Source organism: Hyla sarda, chromosome 4 (genome assembly GCF_029499605.1).
Source record: "Hyla sarda isolate aHylSar1 chromosome 4, aHylSar1.hap1, whole genome shotgun sequence".
Lineage (NCBI taxonomy): Eukaryota > Metazoa > Chordata > Amphibia > Anura > Hylidae > Hyla > Hyla sarda.
The window spans coordinates 95339582-95356577 of NC_079192.1; the positions used below are offsets into that span (position 1 = coordinate 95339582).

General features: G+C 42.8%; 1 protein-coding gene across 1 annotated transcript in view; it reads left to right on the forward strand.

Annotated features, from left to right (window-relative positions):
- Window positions 1-8999: 8999 nt before the first annotated feature.
- The window catches only part of CALML4 (calmodulin like 4), a 45296-nt gene continuing 37299 nt past the window's right edge, over window positions 9000-16996 (forward strand). Inside the window, exon 1 of the mRNA XM_056571631.1 lies at window positions 9000-9833. The gene's annotated coding sequence lies outside the window, so the exon portion shown is untranslated. The remainder of the gene's footprint in view (window positions 9834-16996) is intronic.

The window sequence follows — 16996 nt, forward strand, 5'->3', positions numbered from 1 at the left end:
CGGCCGGGACCCGCGGCTAATACCACACATCGCCGATCGCGGCGATGTGCGGTATTAACCCTTTAGAAGCGGCGGTCAAAGCTGACCGCCGCTTCTAAAGTGAAACTGAAAGTATCCCGGCTGCTCAGTCGGGCTGTTCGGGACCGCCGCGGTGAAATCGCGGCGTCCCGAACAGCTGATCGGACACCGGGAGGGCTCTTACCTGCCTCCTCGGTGTCCGATCGACGAATGACTGCTCCGTGCCTGAGATCCAGGCAGGAGCAGTCAAGCGCCGATAACACTGATCACAGGCGTGTTAATGCACGCCAGTGATCAGCATAGGAGATCAGTGTGTGCAGTGTTATAGGTCCCTATGGGACCTATAACACTGCAAAAAAAAAGTAAAAAAAAAGTGTTAATAAAGGTCATTTAACCCCTTCCCTAATAAAAGTTTGAATCACCCCCCTTTTCCCATAAATAAAATAAAACAGTGTAAAAAAAAATAAAAATAAACATATGTGGTATCGCCGCGTGCGTAAATGTCCGAACTATAAAAATATATCATTAATTAAGCCGTACGGTTAATGGCGTACGCGCAAAAAAATTCCAAAGTCCAAAAAAGCGTATTTTGGTAACTTTTTATAACATTAAAAAATGAATAAAAAGTGATCAAAAAGTCATATCAAAACAAAAATCATACCGTTAAAAACTTCAGATCACGGCGCAAAAAATGAGTCCTCATACCGCCCCGTACATGGAAAAATAAAAAAGTTATAGGGGTCAGAAGATGACATTTTTAAACGTAAAAATTTTCCTGCATGTAGTTATGATTTTTTCCAGAAGTGCAACAAAATCAAACCTATATAAGTAGGGTATCATTTTAACCGTATGGACCTACAGAATAATGATAAGGTGTAATTTTTACCGAAATATGCACTGCGTAGAAACGGAAGCCCCCAAAAGTTACAAAATGGCGTTTTTTTTTCGATTTTGTCGCACAATGATTTTTTTTTCCGTTTCGCCGTGCATTTTTGGGTAAAATGACTAATGTCACTGCAAAGTAGAATTGGCGACGCAAAAAATAAGCCATAATATGGATTTTTAGGTGGAAAATTGAAAGGGTTATGATTTTTAAAAGGTAAGGAGGAAAAAACGAAAGTGCAAAAACGGAAAAACCCTGAGTCCTTAAGGGGTTAAAACAGTATTGGTCTAGAACAGCAGCAGGTTTGTACTTTTGGCTGTCCTTTCACAGTATCTAGGCCCTTGAGACTTTAACCCCTTAACGACGCAGGACGTATATTTATGTCCTCCGACGGCTCCCGCGGGGTCACGCGGTGTCCCCGCATCATATCAGGTCAGTCCCGGCGACTATCAACGGCCAGGACCCGCGGCTAATACAGGACATCACCGATCGCGATCAAAGCTGACCGCCGCGTCTGAAGTCAAAGTATCCTGGCTGCTCAATCGGGCTGTTCAGGACCGCCGCGGTGAAATCGCGGCATCCCGAACAGCTTGCAGGACACCGGGAGGGCCCTTACCTGCCTCCTCGGTGTCCGATCGACGAATGACTGCTTCGTGCCTGAGATCCAGGCAGGAGCAGTCAAGCGCCGATAACACTGATCACAGGCGTGTTAATACACGCCAGTGATCAGCATGAGAGATCAGTGTGTGCAGTGTTATAGGTCCCTATAGGTCACTGTCATTTAACCCCTTCCCTAATAAAAGTTTGAATCACCCCCCTTTTCCCTTAAAAAAAATAAAACAGTGTAAATAAAAAAAATAAACATATGTGGTATCGCCGCATGCTTAAATGTCCGAACTATAAAAATATATCATTAATTAAACCGCATGGTCAATGGCGTACGTGCAAAAAAAATTCCAAAGTCCAAAAAAGCTTATTTTTGGTCACTTTTTATACCATTAAAAAATTAATAAAAAGTGATCAAAAAGCCCGATCAAAACAAAAATCGTACCGATAAAATCAGATCGCGGCGCAAAAAATGAGTCCTCATACCACCCTGTACGTGGAAAAATAAAAAAGTTATAGGGGTAAGAAGATGAAATTTTTAAACGTGTAAATTTTCCTGCATGTAGTTATGATTTTTTCCAGAAGTACGACAAAATCAAACCTATATAAGTAGGGTATCATTTTAACCGTATGGACCTACAGAATAATAAGGTGTCATTTTTACCGAAATATGCACTGCGTAGAAACGGAAGCCCCCAAGTCGCACAATGATTTTTTATTCCGTTTCGCCGTGAATTTTTGGGTAAAATGACTGTCACTGCAAAGTAGAATTGGTGACGCAAAAATAAGCCATAATATGGATTTTTAGGTGGAAAATTGAAAGGGTTATGATTTTTAAAAGGTAAGGAGGAAAAAACGAAAGTGCAAAAACTGAAAAACCCTGAGTCCTTAAGATGTTAACAGGAACAAAATAGTACACCACTTAGATGTACGTATGTGGTATGCACTTATGAGGGCAGAAAAATGCACTACAGTACACTTAAAAAAAAGTATGTGTATGCCTGCCGGTGAGTATTTTTGCCTGACCTTTTACAGTATCCAGACCCTTGAGACTTTAACAGGAACAAAATAGTATACCACTTAGATGTAGGTATGTGCTATGCACTTATGAAGGCCGAAAAATCCACTCCAGTATGCTTAAAGGGTAGCTCCCACCTTCCTATTTTTTTTTCTGTCCCTGCCTATTGCCAATCTATCCCTAACACCCTCCCTGCTTTTAATTTTTATTTTTACTATATTAAAAATGCTTTTTGTCTGCCTGGCAGTGTGCTCACTACCAGGCAGACTTCCCCAGCAGGCACCACGTCACTGATGGGGGGGACTTCCGCCCTTAGTTCATCTACACAGGGTGCCTCCAGCTGTTTCATGACTACAACTCACAGCTTGCCCTGACATCTATTGGCTGTCAGGGCATGCTGGGAGTTGTAGTATTGAAACAGCTGGAGGCACCCTGCGTAGATAAACTATTAGTTACATGCGGCGCTAGCCCGTCCCCTCCGTCTCCCCCCCTTTACACTTACTGCAGAGTCTGGCAGCGGGCGTGCAAGGACAGCGGCAGTGACGAGGCGGCGATGTGCGGGAGGAGTGGCCTCCCAGCCAGTGGCCGGGGATCCAATGTGCTCACTCCCTGCCTGTCTGATTGACAGGCAGGGAGCGAGCGCAGGCTGAATGAAAAAGGACAGATGCCCGGCCGTATCTGTCCTTTTTCAGGCGTCACGCCAGGCTGCAGCCGGCCACTAGGAGAGAGACCCCCTAGTGGCCGGTTTTCAATTGTAAATAAAACAATTTTAATAAAAAATAAAATAATAAAAGTATATTAGAGATATGTTGTAGTACATAAGTACTACAACATATCAAAAAAAAAAAGTTGGTGACAGTGCCCATTTAAAAAAGTATTTGTGCACAACACCAGCAGTACACACCAGTCGCTGTGTACTACACCCAAAATTGCACTCTCTCTCTCAATCTCACTCCCTTCCCTATCAGTGGTTCAAGGCAGGATTTGTGATGGAGCTGAATCGCTGCTGTTCTTATGTGCAACACACTGCTCTCTGTAATAGATCGCTGTAGACAGTGACAGGGAGATAAATCGCTGCAGTAAGAATGCTTTTCTGTGAAACACACACTGCCCTCTTCGCCCTCTCTCTGTGCAACAGAACGCTGACTTGACTATGAGGTGAATCGCTGCTGGAAAAAAGCTTTTCTGTGCCACACCCAGCGCTGTCTGTCCCTATCTCTCTGCAGTGAAAGGCTGAAGTGACTAGCCGCAATATGGCTGCTGATTATTTAGGACTGTGACATCACAGGGTGACTGGCTGGTGATAGTTTGCATGTGATTCAAGGTCATCTCAGCTAACCTTGTTCCCACCTTCCCAGGATACCTTGCCCCATGTCCTCACATGTGGATCCGCAATTTTAGATGCCCTGGAGCCTGGACCGCATTAAATGGAGTTTAATTAAGCAATTCACGTGATAGAATTGAGGCGACATTTGCATTAGTTGCGAATCAAATTTTTCCTGAAATTGGTAACGAATTCATATTCGTCACATTCGATTTGCTCATCCCTAGCCACTGTCAGGGGTTTAGATCTTGATATGGATATTGTCTTTCCAGGGTCCCAAATCATGAACCCTTTTCATAATTATACATTGTTCGCGGTAACAAAGGGGATGGAAAGAAGAAAACAAATTTCCATTTTTCCGGGATCGCTATACAATGGAATGGCAATTCCCATATTGAAGGCTAAGTTCAATTGAATGTCTTCTACTTTCGCATCGCTGACTTTCTGTAACATTTTGCGTATGACATCATACGACACAAAGTAGAGGGGAATGTGTCCTTCCCTCAAATCTTGCATTCCACTTTGGACCTCATCTTGATAAACTTGGGTATGAGAATCAATGCATTCCTTAATAAAAATTTGTTCTTGTTTACATTTTTTAGTACTTCCATGAAGATTTATTGAGTGTGTCAACAACCGTGAATATTAGTTTGTGGCAACAATTGTATCCTCCACAACGGAATATGAATCTGATAGGTGTTGTTTTTGGTTCTCCATCTCTGGGTGAATAGACATCAAATTTATCTTTAGTGATCCGATTTCAGATTCTAGTGTTTTAATGGATATAGAATAGGTGGCTGATACATCGGTAGATACAACAGCACCTACCACGCCAAATATTATGGCAGCAACAATTGCTGATGAACCTTTTTGGTCGCTGATTACTAGAAAATTGTTCTCTGGTCAAGGTCTTTCTCGTCTGTTCCAGGATCTGGGTAACTCGTTCTTGGGAGTAGTCGACATGCATTTCATACCACATCTTGTTCTCTGTTGACTCAATCTCAGAGACGTTGAACCCTCTTTCAATAGCGATGTGTGGATCCAAGCTCATGTAGACCTTCTCGTACAAAACCCTATAGTTCATCAGGATGAATCCCATGGTGTTTTGCAACATGATCCCAGATGATGGTCCTGGTACAGCGATCGGCTCTGTGTGGCACTCTTTCCCCAGAATTAGGACAATGTAAAGGATGGTCACAACTTTTGTCGTCATCTTGGCTCCGCCTATTATTAAGACATTGTATGACAAATATGAGCACATACATCTTCCCATTTTTCCTTCATCAATCATGCTACAAAATATGACGCTATACTACCACAAAACTTTAATTGGCATAGCTTGTAACAGAGCAAGTTCTCAATATAAAACTTAGTTAAAAGATAATTAGTTACAGAGGAAATGCATGAGGATAGGTTAGTATAGTTATTCATGTATACGATACCAATCCTGAATTTCTGTCTTTAGCTGGAACCTTGATATCTCTTTACTCTCCATCATCTGGTATGTCTTCCATTCTCTGAAGTTGTGACCCAGGATGACAAGCACGCAGATGATTTAATATACACCCATTTATCTACAGACTCATCCCCCTTTGGAATTTTGATCTTATACACTACACGTGATAATTTGTCAATGATTACATTAATTTGTCAATGATCCCTTCCATGAAGGAAAACATTTCCTTTACCTTATCTCGGGCAAAGTTGTAGAGATAAACCTGATCAGAAACTTGATACTCCTAAGTTTTGGTGCTTATGGCGGCTTTCTCCAGATTCCTCTGGGCAAACGCAAAAGCATGCTGAAGGTATTTACGTAGATTCTCCACATATTGATGTGCTGTAGAAGCATTTATCAAATTATGATCTGTTGTCTGGGACAATAAATTTTGAGGTAAAGCCATCTTCCTACCTGTGATCATTTCGAATGGAGAAAGTTTGGTTGCTGCGCACGGGGTGGCCCTGATAGCCATTAGGACCAAAAGCAACTTCACATCCAGTCGTTACCGAATTCATTGACAAACTTTTTCAAAATGTTTACAATGGATTGATTGTAGTGCTCTACTTCACTACTGGATGCTGGCCGATTAAGCTATATGCAGCTTCTTCTTTACCCCCAGTATCTCCCACATTTTTGTCATCACCTCACTGGTAAAATGACTCCCGCAATCTGATTCGATGCATTGGGGAAGACCAGACCTGGAAAATACATGATTAATGAGTAAAGATGCACATACACTTGACTTCATGTTCTGCAAGGCAAACATTCCACCCATTTCGTGAATAGACAAGTCACGGTTAACATATATCCGTTTCCCTTGGAGGAAGTGATTTCTTGTCCAAAAAAGTTGATTTGGATGTCCGACCATGGCATGGACATCCCTCTTTTCATCAGCGGTGCCCGATGAGTGGGTGCTTGTGGCTGGAATTGAGGACAGATTAAACATTCTTGACAATATGTGCGAACATCTTGCAACATATGAGGCTAATAAGCATAGTCCCGTAACAATTCATATCTTAACTTCTCACCTCGATGACCATGCCATATTTTGAGCTTCCCACCAATAATCCATCCTGTATGGAGAATTGTTACTTACCCTTCATCAAAATCCTTAATTCTTCTTTGCTTTTACACAGTCTTCCACAGTAATGGGATAATTCTGTGGATCTTCAATTCGTTGTAGAATGTACCAATGATGAGATCCTCACTGGATATTTTGAATGGCCTCTCGTCTTCTTCCAGTAGATGGTGAGACCATGAGCGATAACCAACTCGTCAATCCTAGAAAACATCTTACCGTGTTTGACGGGCTTGTTGTTGCTTCTTGACATGTTGGACCTTTTCCATCCAGGGAAGTATTCCACAAAGCTGTTGCAAATATAATTAGAATCTGTTATTATCACAAACTCTTTAACACCATCTTAGAGCTTTGTACACAGTGGTGAGCTCTGCGACCTGGCTACATTTAGGACCAATACTATACCCTACAGATACATCTGGGAAGTTTTTATTCCAAACAATCCACATTTCCACACAACCAATTTGCGTTCTGTTCCTACAATGGTATCGTAGGAACAACAGTCTACATAGACACAGGGTAAGGATTTTCAATACTCCACTTCAAACATCTTGTATGGAGATAAAGATTGTTCCTCTAGAAAATCATTTCCCACTGGTTCATCCTTAGGGCATGCAGTGGTACAATCATGAAGTTCAGCTCACCCTTGGGCAACTGGATTCTTATTATTTTGTTTGTACCTGATCTCCAATGGCCAACCCATTAGGGACATCGTCCATGCGGTTATCCTGCTGTTGGAAAGATTTTAATCCCTGATTTTACTGCTTTGCAAGTATTGCAGTGGTTGGGGTGCAGTTTCCACAATGATTTTTCTCACCTTGGATAAAACTCCTGAAATATTGCAATAATACTTTTTCACAGTTATTGAATCTTGCCTCAACCGGGGATAAGGACTTGCTGGCATAGGTGATGATCTAGTTCAGGTTCTCCTGTTTCTGGAAAAGGACCGCAATCATGCTCTTGTCAGTGAAGCCTATTTCAGTAAAGAAAGGTTTCCCCCTTCTGGGTAAGCAAGGCATGGGGCCTGGATGAGTCTGGTTTTTAGCTCATTGACTGCTTGCTCATGACATTCGCTCCACTACCATTTTATGCCTTTCTTCAACAACTGCAAGAAAGGTTTCGTAATCTCTGCATAGTTGTCTATGAACTTACGTGAATAGTTAATCATACCCAGGAAGGTCCTCAGTTCTCTCAGGTTGGTTGGTGACTTTGTATTGGTCACTGCTTCCACCTTCTTCTGCAGGTTGATTCCATCAGCGGTGACTTTGTGACCTAAGAAATTAACTTTGGTACGACACCATTGAGCCTTCTGTAAAGAAAGTTTCACACCAGCTTCTCAGTTGGGTCAATACATGCCTCAGTTCCACAATGTATTCCACAAAAGTCGTGCTTTTGATCAGGATGTCATCCACATAGGTTAAGGTACCTTCCATCCGAGCCAAATTGTTCACCTGTATGAGAATCAATAAATTATCACCTACCTTTTCAATCCGGACCATGGATTTAGTATGCCTGGTCAGGTCCGCAACTTCAGAACATTTTCCCTGAAGCGAAATGGTTAACACATCCCCATCCAGGGTTACCTTTTTAATTCTGGATGGTTATGGTGTGACAGGTACCATTAACCCCTTAACGATCCCGCATCATAGCGCGTCGGTCCCGGCGCTAATCAACGGCCGGGACCCGCGGCTAATACCACACATCGCCGATCGCGGCGATGTGCGGTATTAACCCTTTAGAAGCGGCGGTCAAAGCTGACCGCCGCTTCTAAAGTGAAAGTGACCCGGCTGCTCAGTCGGGCTGTTCGGGACCGCCGCGGTGAAATCGCGGCGTCCCGAACAGCTGATCGGACACCGGGAGGGCTCTTACCTGCCTCCCCGGTGTCCGATCGACGAATGACTGCTCCGTGCCTGAGATCCAGGCAGGAGCAGTCAAGCGCCGATAATGCTGATCACAGGCGTGTTAATGCACGCCAGTGATCAGCATAGGAGATCAGTGTGTGCAGTGTTATAGGTCCCTATGGGACCTATAACACTGCAAAAAAAATGTAAAAAAAAAGTGTTAATAAAGGTCATTTAACCCCTTCCCTAATAAAAGTTTGAATCACCCCCCTTTTCCCATAAAAAAAATAAAACAGTGTAAAAAAAATAAAAAATAAACATATGTGGTATCGCCGCGTGCGTAAATGTCCGAACTATAAAAATATATCATTAATTAAGCTGTATGGTCAATGGCGTGCGCGCAAAAAAATTCCAAAGTCCAAAAAAGCGTATTTTGGTCACTTTTTATAGTGAAACGAAAGCGTAGAAACGAAAGCCCCCAAAAGTTACAAAATGGCGTTTTTTTTTTCGATTTTGTCGCACAATGATTTTTTTTCCCGTTTCGCCGTGCATTTTTGGGTAAAATGACTGTCACTGCAAAGTAGAATTGGCGACGCAAAAAATAAGCCATAATATGGATTTTTAGGTGGAAAATTGAAAGGGTTATGATTTTTAAAAGGCAAGGAGGAAAAAACGAAAGTGCAAAAACGGAAAAACCCTGAGTCCTTAAGGGGTTAACAGCTTCCACGGGATTACCATTTTTTAGGATCGTGACATCTGTATCTGGTTGTTCCTAAAATGAACTTCAACAGAATTAAGCCTCTCTTCAACCACATGAAAGTTACGTTGGGTTTGTGCATTGCAAGAGTATTCATAGGCAATAGGAGCCTTCACTTGAGTCCAAATTGCTTAGTTGATGAAGTCTACTACGGAACTCAATCTTTTCAGAAGATCAAGTCCTATGATCAGCCGATCATAAGGAAGATCTACGGTGCGTGCGGGATGTCTAATTACTTTCGTGGCTATTGTAAACTTTAATCATGCTGTTCCTTTTACCTGCAAAGCGTCTCCACCTACACTTATCAAGGAGCCATCGAATGCTTTAAAATTTGGCTTCACTGTCAAATCCATAATTTGCTGAAAGTAACTAACTGACAGTATGGTGGCTTTTGATCCTGTATCAAGTAAACCTCTAATTGTCGCTATAAGTTCATCTTGGAGAAATGAATTAATATAATATCGGCCATCATCATGAAACAGGTTACATAAGAAATTAGGGTGTTTACCCATCTGACGCTTTTTGAGGATTTGATCCCTCGGCAGAGACACGACCTCTGGAGAAGCTCAGACATTCCTACTGCGCACAGCAGCCCCCACCTTAGGGGGAAGTCTGGATTACATCACAGCTCACAGACAGCAGCTCATAGGTTGATGCTGATATCAGTGTTTCACTCAATGGAGAAGATTCATCAACACATGATTTTACATGGTTAGACTGCATGAGAGAAAAATCATTAGACACATCCCCCTCCCTCTGAGGTGAGGAGGCAATTGATTGAGACACCCCTTCTTTGGCCTCACTTTTAGGGTCAGTAGCACTGCAACTAAACTTTATAAAGCTGAGCTGGGTCTGCTAAAAAAGGAATTTTGCTTGTTTTCAGATGACACCTAGGACATTTTATTAACCATCTCAGTTAATTTGGCCACCTGATCTGCCAACTTATCAAACCGATCTTTTGATTTGGGCCTGTTTTGGTTTTGAGGCATTCCCTTGCTATCATTGGGTGACAGACTTCTAGATGAGGTTAAGGGTTCAGTCCTACCCTCCTTTTGCTGTCTGGGCCTGTTATCCCAGCACCTGTATCTTGGGGACCCCTATTGTTATACTGGGGACTGTAGGCATACCTTTTTTATTACCATTATTATCCCCCCTCAAACCCCAATTTATGTTCTAGCCTAGCTAGCTACGCTCTGTTCTGGGCCTCATCTGTATCTTCTCTTACCCCTGGCATTGCACTCACTGATATTATACAGTGAAGTAGCGGCTGTGACTAACCTGTCCAAAGGAGAGTCAAGATCTCTTGCTAAGCTGAATTTAATTTGTATAGGCATTGCATCGTAAAACAGTTGCTTAAATTCCCCAGAGTTCCAATTTGGGGACCAATACGCTAACCCATAAGCATTTTTTAGGGCATTTTTACTAGTGGGGTCTGGGATGGATTTTGCTTTAAGAGCATGTGATGGTGATGTGACTATATTGTGGGGAGAAAGACTAGGCAGATCTGGGAATCTCTCACTGTCATCCTCACTTTCAACATTGACTACAGTGTGGCTTTGTCTGTCTGCTTGCTAAAGCCTACAATAATGGAGGTTCAGCTTATGTGACTCCTGTTCTAACCTATGATATGCAGCCCTGCAACGGTCAACTTCACATTTTAATTCCTTAACCGTTGCTTTTTCAGATTCTAAATTTGCTTCTAGTTTGGATGCATGGGCCTGCATTTGGGTTAAATACATGCTTTTCTTCTTTAAGAGGGTACTAACTTCCAATACTGCATAAAAAACAGCTGGCAACATATTTAACCCCTTAAGGACACAGGGTTTTTCCGTTTTTGCATTTTCATTTTTTCCTCATCAATTTTGCACATAAAATTCCATATGATGGCTTATTTTTTTGTGCCACCAATTCTTTGCAGTGAAATTAGTAATTTTACCAAAAAATCCATGGTGAAAAGGAAAAAAAATTCATTGTGCGACAAAATTGAAGAAAAAATGTAATTTTGTAACTTTTGGGGGCTTCCATTTCTACGCAGTGCATTTTTCGGTAAAAATAACACCTTATCTTTATTCTGCAGGTCCATACGGTTAAAATGATACCCTACTTATATAGGTTTGATATTGTCGTACTTCAAAAAAAATCATAACTACATGCAGGAAAATTTATATGTTAAAATTCTCATCTTCTAACATACGGCGTTCGGGCCGGTATGGGACTCATTTTTTGCGCCGTGTTCTGAAGTTTTTATCGGTACCATTTTTGTATTGGTCGGACTTTTTGATCGCTTTTTATTCATTTTTTTCATGATATAAAAAGTGACCAAAAATACACTGTGTTGGACTTTGGAATTTTTTTGCGTGTACGCCATTGACCGTGCGGTTTAATTAACGATATATTTTTATAGTTTGGACATTTCCGCACGCGGCAATACCACATATGTTTATTTTTATTTACACAGTTTGTTTTTTTATGGGAAAAGCGGGGTGATTCAAACTTTTATTAGGGAAGGGGTTAAATGACCTTTGTTAGAGTAGCTATCACTAAATTAAATTTCCCTATTCCTCCTCCCCATCTGTTCCTGACACTAACTACATCTATCCCTGTCTTTATTTCTGCCCAAACCCCCATGAAATTACCTTATCTAGAACGGCTGGAGGAGCTCAGAGTTGAGCTCTCTGGCAAGGACAGGAAGTGGGCGGTCCCGGCAGGCACAACGTCATCTGAAGCCTGGCCGGGGATCGCTTCCGCCCGTCTTCTCTCTCTTTCCTGCAGCTCGCGCGCTGCAATGAATGAGAGGGAGATGCAGGGGGGGCGGGGATATTTAAAGTTTGCGTGCCGCGCGCGAACCAGCGCTGTTCTCACTCTCTGCCTGTATAGGAAACGGGCAGAGCACGAGCACAGCGCTTGTACGGCACGCGAAATTTAAATATCTCCGCCCGCCTTGCATCTCTCTCTCCTCATTCATGTAAACGCGCGTTTTGGGCCACGCTGTCCTGCCAGCGTTGGTCCAAACATGCTGAACGTGAGGGGCGGAAAAGTAATCCTGAGCCATATAGGGTGACACCTAGTGGCCAGGATTACAAACGTAAAAAAAAAAACACATAAAACATGATTTTTTTAAAATAAAATATTAGAAACTTTTTTTTTTACATAATCTCTTTAATAAAAAAAAAATTTTTTAATGAGAGTACCCATTTAACTTTTTTTTTTCACTCTTTTTTTTTTTTTTTTTTTGCAGTGTTATAGCTCCCATAGGGAGCTATAGCACTGCACACACTGATCTCCTGTGCTGATATCCCTGCAAAGCCATAGCTTTGCATGGATCAGCGAGATAGGGGCTCGATTGCTCAAGCCTGTAGCTCAGGCTTGGAGCAATCAAACGCCGATCGGACGCGACTGAGCAAGGTAAGGGGTCTCTGCTCGCATCCTATCTGCTTGGGACATCATGATTTTATCGCGATGTTCCGATCAGCCCGACTGAGCTGCCGGGAAGCGTTTACTTTCATTTTTAGACGCTGCGATCAACTTTGATCACCGCGTCTAAAAGGTTAATAGCGCGCGGCACAACGATCGGTGCCGCACGCTATTAGCCCAGGGTCCCGGTTATTGTTAGCATCTGGGACCGACCCGGTGTGATGCGGGGTCACGGTTTGACCCCGTTTTAAACACCGAGCGTAGGGCGTACAGGTACGCCATACGTTCTGAAGGAGTTAAGATTTGTTGGTCCTTACCTGAGCTATTCTGAAGTGCAAACATATATGTTAAGTGTCTTCTAACCGTACCAAGTGGTGATCACACGTCCATGCATTCTCTTTTTACAACTGACATATCCATTCACTCACATCATGGTCCATACTTAGCCGGGCATGCACATATTCCATTATACCATGGATCAACTGTTCGGGGATGGAAGGATTATCTACAAGAGCTGCGCTCATTTTTACTGCTGACAATTATCACACAGATATACCAATATAAGAAGTAAACCAAGAGGATAGTACGTTTTACTTTTGCACAACTAATTAAAGCTACAAGTTCTCGTTGGGGACTCCACTTTATGTCAGGGTATAAAGCAAAGCACTTTATATGGAAAAAAGAAGGATCAAATAAAAATATCAACAGGGTTTATCCTATGAGGTGGACAAACACCTCAAAAAGAGTACAGTGGTCCCTCAACATACGATGGTAATCCGTTCCAAATGAACGATCGTTAGTTGAAACCATCATATGTTGAGGGTTCTGTGCAATGTAAAGTATAGGACAGTGGTCTCCAACCTGTGGACCTCCAGATATTGTAAAACTACAACTCCCAGCATGCCCGGACAACCAACCGCATTCCCGCAACCAATCTGGAGATCCGCAGGTTGAAGACCACTGGTATAGGAGGTTATACAGTACTCACCTGTAACCCGCCGCTCCTCGCTGCCCTGGATGTCGCACTCCATCGCTTTTGCCGCGTCCCCGGACCGTCTCTGCTGCGTCTCTTCATCGCCGCCATCATCACGTCGCTTCGCACGCCGCTCCTATTGGATGACGGACGGCGTGAGCAATAACGACGATGGAGAGCGCCGATGATGCAGGGGATCCCGAAGAGGACGGTCTGGTGCGCCGGTACAGGTGAGTGACACCCACCGGACCACACGGGGCACCTTAAACGGCTATCCAGCAGCAGCTGAAGCAGTCTGCGCTGCCGGATAGCCGTTTATGCGATAGACCCGACATTGTATGTTGATGCTGCCTTCAACATGCGATGGCCTCTGAGAGGCCATCGCATGTTGAAATTATCATATGTCGGGGCCATCGTAGGTCGGGGGGTCACTGTACATTTGTAGGTAATTTATGTTGTGCAATAGTAAGACCCACTACTAATGGTTAGATAAAATATAAAAATGATTTATTATATTACACAATATTAATACAGTTGTAATAATATAAAACCATATAACAATATATCTGTATGCAATACTCAGATTTGGCCACAAGATGGCTCTCTACCAAACACCATTAACTATCACCTGGACAACACAAGGAACAGAAGTGTCACCCTGAATACGGCAGGAAGTATATATATATATATATATATATATATATATATAACTTCAAACAATTACCCCCAGGAAGACAATAGCAGGATTATACACACAACTATTTGCTCTGCACAGGTTATAACCAGTGGCGTTGCTAGGGTTGGTGTCACCCGGTGCGGTAGAAAATGGTGTCACCCCCATACCTCCCCCCAGTAAGTTTTTAGCCTGTTGTGACAGACACCACTGTTGTAGCGCATTGTGAGAAATTCCAGTATAATAATCAGATATACCAGTTGCCACAGAATGGGAAAGTGTTAAAGAAGTTTTCACCATTTAAATATACAGCTCCCAGAATTACTTAAAGGGGTACTCCACTGGAAAACATTTACTTTTATATCAACTGGTGCCAGAAAGTTAAACAGATTTTTAAATTACTTCTATTTAAAATCTTAATACTTACAGTACATATAAGCTGGTGTATGCTCCACAGGAAGTTGCGTAGTTCTTTCCAATCTGACCACAGTGCTATTTGCTGACACCTCTGTCCATGTCAGGAACTGTCCAGAGCAGGATAGGTTTGCTATGGGGATTTGCTCCTACTATGGACAGTTCTTGACATGGACAGAGGTGTCAGCAGAGAGCACTGTGGTCAGACAGAAAAGAAATTAAAAAAGAAAATAACTTCCTGTGAATCGCTTATACAGCAGCTAATAAGTACTGGAAGGATTAAGATTTTTAAATAGAAGTAATTTACAAATCTGTTTAACTTTGTAGCACCAGTTGATTAAAAAAAATGTTTTCCAGTAGAGTACCCCTTTATGCAGTGGTGAGGTTATGCTGGGAGTTGTAGTTTCACTGACCATAACTGTAGAACTGACAAGCGACTACAGCTCTGATAGGACACAGAGAGGAGAATACACAATGATATCAGTGACTACAGGTGACGTCTTCTCTATAGTCTTCCCTTATCTAATTCAGATGGTACATACCGCCTGGTCCAGCTAAAACTTCTGTCTGTAGAATGTGACGCCCAGACGTCTCCTCACTATGTCAGCGCATTCTCATCCTCTATATGAAAACAATTATTATTATAAACCTGCCAGACACTGTATCCTCTAAATATAATACTACAATACACTATACTCTTTGATTATAAACCTTCCATACACCATACCCACTGAATATAATACTACCACACACTGTACATTCTGAATATAATACCAACACATACTGTACACTCTGAATATAAATCTGCCACATACTGTACCCCTGAATATAATACTATCACATACTGTACCCTCTGAATATAATACTACCATATACTGTACCCTCTGAATATAAATCTGCCACATACTGTACCCCTGAATATAATACTATCACATACTGTACCCCTGAATATAATACTATCACATACTGTACCCTCTGAATATAATACCAACACATACTGTACACTCTGAATATATTACTACCACCCACTGCGCCCTCTGAATATAATACTTAGAGATGAGCAAACTACAGTAAATTCAACTCGTCACAAACTTCTCGGCTCGGCAGTTGATGGCTTTTCCTGCATAAATTAGTTCAGCTTTCAGGTGCTCCCGTGGGCTGGAAAAAGTGGATATTGTCCTAGGAGACTCTTTCCTAGAAATGTATCCACCTTTTCCAGCCCACCGGAGCACCTGAAGGCTGAACTAATTTACGCAGGATAAGTCATCAACTGCTGAGCCGACAAGTTCGTGACGAATCGAATTTACTGTAAGTTCGCTCATCTCTAATAATACTACCACAAACTGCGCCCTCTGAATATAATACTACCACCCACTGTGCCCTCTGAATATAATACTACCACAAACTGTGCCCTCTGAATATAATACTACCACAAACTGTGCCCTCTGAATATAATACTACCACAAACTGCGCCCTCTGAATATAATACTACCACAAACTGCGCCCTCTGAATATAATACTACCACAAACTGCGCCCTCCGAATATAATACTACCACAAACTGCGCCCTCTGAATATAATACTACCACAAACTGCGCCCTCTGAATATAATACTACCACAAACTGCGCCCTCTGAATATAACGTTGCCATACAGTGCACCCTCTGAATATAATACCACAACCGCAGTAACACCCTCAACATCCGTTAGCTGATGCTATTACCACGGGAGGGGGGTATTGGTGGTGTTGCTAGTGGATGATCGGGGTGCTACTAGTGGGGGGGGTGTTGCTGAAGGATGATGAGGGTGCTACTGGCCATCCCCCCTGGCAGTATCACCCCCATCATCCATCGGCAGGATCATCCTCCTGGCAGGAGCACCGCCATCATCCACCATCAGGATCTGCTGATGGAGGTGCTGATGGGGGGGGGGGGGGGGGGTAGTTGCTGGCGGATGATGAGGGTGCTACTGCCAGGGGGGGGAGCATTAGGTAGGCAGCAGTTCCCCCACATTAGGTAGGTAGCAGTTTCCCCACATTAGGTAGCATCTTTTCCCCACATTAGGCAGCATAGATTCCCCACATTTGGTACCAGTTTCCCCACATTAGGTAGGTACCAGTTACCCCACATTAGGTAGCAATTTCCCCATATTAGGTAGCACAGAATCCCCACATTAGGTAGCAGTTTCCCCACATTCGGTAGCACAGATTCCCCACATTAGCTAGCATAGACTCCCCACATTAGGTAGCATAGACTCCGCACATTAGGTATCATAGACTCCGCACATTAGGTAGCATAGACTCCCCACATTAGGCCGCAGGTTCCCTTGCAGGTTCCCCACAATGCGTCAAAGTCTCCCCACACACACACACACACATGCACACACACAAAAAAAAAAAAAAACACATACAACACAGAGAGACACACACACACAAACACACACAGTCAGAGAGACACACACTCACAGACAGACACACAGTCAGTGGCGTTGCTAGGGTTGGT